Here is a 2,615-nt window from a genome sequence, read left to right on the forward strand (position 1 = left end):
ATTTTTTATATTACGGTTAGGACCGATTCGGATAATTGGCGATTCGGATAATCGGCGTTCGGATAATCGGCGTTCTACTGTATTACATATTAAACTCATTGTATACTCGTAATGTCACTGGCCATCATTAATGTCTGTATACATAAGACATTTCCTAAAAAGTCAGTCGTTGCAAATCACCTTTTGTTTCGATAGTTCCCATAGTAGTTATAATCAGTTTTATGCCAATATTTTCTATTTCACACATAATCAGGAATACTTAATACCCGTAACAATAAATCTAGGATAAGATTCCCCGTTATTAAGCGTAGTACCCACCATTTACAGCATCACTTTCATTTATCGAATCCTCTTGTAAAATTGCGATGTATTAATGTTTAATGATAGGGCGTGTGTGTGAAAATTGTAAGTAATTGATATCAGCCATAAATATACTATTGAGAAGAAATCCGCGGCAGTAACAACCAGGCAAGATTCCGTTTCAAATAATATTATGTTTTAAAAATAGCTGCCGATTGGATACGGTATGTTACTTGCCTAAATTCAAGTTTACGTCATTCTAAAACGTTCTATACTTACGTTATTCGTTTGTTTTTGTTTAGTTAACTTAGACTGAGTTGCACCACCTAACTTTGACTGTAACTATAACGGTAACCGGTTTCTTTTTGTATGGAGTTAGACAGATTTTTGACGTTTGTTAAAGTCAAAGTAAGATGGTGCAACCCAACCTAAGTGTATCAAAAATTGCTGTACTAAGATAAATACGGGTGACTCTACACGAAGTTTCCTGCAGTTGTTGCAATTCACGAAGGCGAGTAAAAAGACGCGTGGTGGTTCGCTACTGTTCGTTTTTCAAAAGTTTTGATAGAAATTATCGATCGTTATGTATGTGTACACGTACAAGTAAAACTCACTCGCCTTCGTGAGTTGTGAGTTGCAAGAACTATACTAGTCTATGACATAAGATGCCACAATGTTTATAAATGTTCTGTGGTTTACGGGTAAAAAAGTCCCGTTTTAATTCTTCTTGGAGTCATTATTAATTACAATAGAAATAAATAATGTAGGTAAAGTAATTTAAAACGGATACAACAAACACATATTGGGCTATTAATGTCACATTGTTTTGTGTTTTAAGTACTTATTTACGTAATAATTCACTTTAGTTTTACTGTCGAGTGTTGGCATATTTTCGTATTTTATTTAGCATTTAGGTACGTAAATAATTTATTTCATGATCACCTGGACCGGTGGTGTACAAACTGAATTAAAAAGTACTTAACTTGCGGTTGTGGGTTTGAATCTCAGAGGGGCAAAGGTTATTAGCACGAGCACTTATACCCGAAGATGCTTAAAAAGGTAGCGTTAATCAGGGATTATATTTTTAAAGTTGAATAAAAAACATTTGTACATAGCATAAAATAGAAAAAAACTACAACTTTTTTAAATACAAAAAAATCGCAATTTTATGTGCGCAATATTCAGACAAGAGTATTTTGTCATCTATACTTATAATAAATCTGTAGAGAGGTCAATTCTGTACATGAAATATATTTTCAAAATAACTATCAAGGGGTCATTAGTGATCGATACTGATGCCAAAAATGCAATCAGTAAAATTTTTGTCTGTCTGTCTGTCTGTCTGTCTGTCTGTCTGTCTGTCTGTCTGTCTGTCTGTCTGTCTGTCTGTCTGGCCGTCCGTCCGTCCGTCCGTCCGTCCGTCCGTCCGTCCGTCCGTCCGTCCGTCCGTCCGTCCGTCCGTCCGTCCGTCTGTCTGTCTGTATGTTCCTCATAGAAACAAAAACTACTCGACGGATTTTAACGAAACTTGGCACAATTATTCTTCATACTCCTGGGCAGGTTATAGGATACTTAGGAATTCCCACGGGAACGGGCATTAGCGGGAAAATCCTTTTGTATGAAAAATCTAAACCGCTTAAGTTAGACGCTTGAAATTTGGCATGCAGGTACCTTAGTAAACTTAAAGCTTAGTTGCAACAGGATATTGCGAAATTCCCACGGGAACGGGAGTTAGCGGGAAAAAACATTTGTATGAAAATATAAAACCGCGTAAGATAGATGAAGGGGGTAAAACGGGATCCACGCGTACGAAGTCGCGGGCGGCCGCTAGTTTTACTTAATTCATTAGTAATTTGCAGTCAATACATTAAAAAAATTACCGAGAAAAAATAAAATAAATTGCGCTAAAGTAACACCAAACACGTCAGTAAAATAAAAATGTGATTAAAAAAAATAAAAATAAGATATTGGAAAGTATCTCATAGTTTCGGCATCACCCACACAAGCCGAAATAGCTCAGTTGGGAGAGCGTTAGACTGAAGATCTAAAGGTCCCCGGTTCAATCCCGGGTTTCGGCAAGAAATTTATTTTTTATTTATCTCTAATACTTCTTTTTGTTTTAATTTTATAATTTTCTGCATCAATTCTAAAAATAAAAATTAAAAATATTTCATGAGTAAATAGTAACAACAACAAAACTGAATTGAACTACTAATATTAAATTGACTTCATACATTTTTATAGTGAGTGCACTTAGCAGTTATTCGATCCCCGATCCATTCAATAATTTTGTCGGGTGGCAATTCAGAACAAAA

The 2,615-nt window shown here is 35.4% G+C and overlaps 1 non-coding gene across 1 annotated transcript; it reads left to right on the plus strand.

The window, feature by feature from the left end:
* The first annotated feature begins 2,305 nt into the window (after positions 1-2,305).
* On the plus strand, positions 2,306-2,378 carry TRNAF-GAA (transfer RNA phenylalanine (anticodon GAA)). Its single transcript has one exon. It is a non-coding gene; the product is annotated as a tRNA-Phe (tRNA).
* Positions 2,379-2,615: the final 237 nt, after the last annotated feature.

This window comes from Ostrinia furnacalis, unplaced genomic scaffold, assembly GCF_004193835.3.
Source record: "Ostrinia furnacalis isolate ACB-3 unplaced genomic scaffold, ASM419383v2 OfSCF1780, whole genome shotgun sequence".
Classification (NCBI taxonomy): Eukaryota; Metazoa; Arthropoda; class Insecta; order Lepidoptera; family Crambidae; genus Ostrinia; species Ostrinia furnacalis.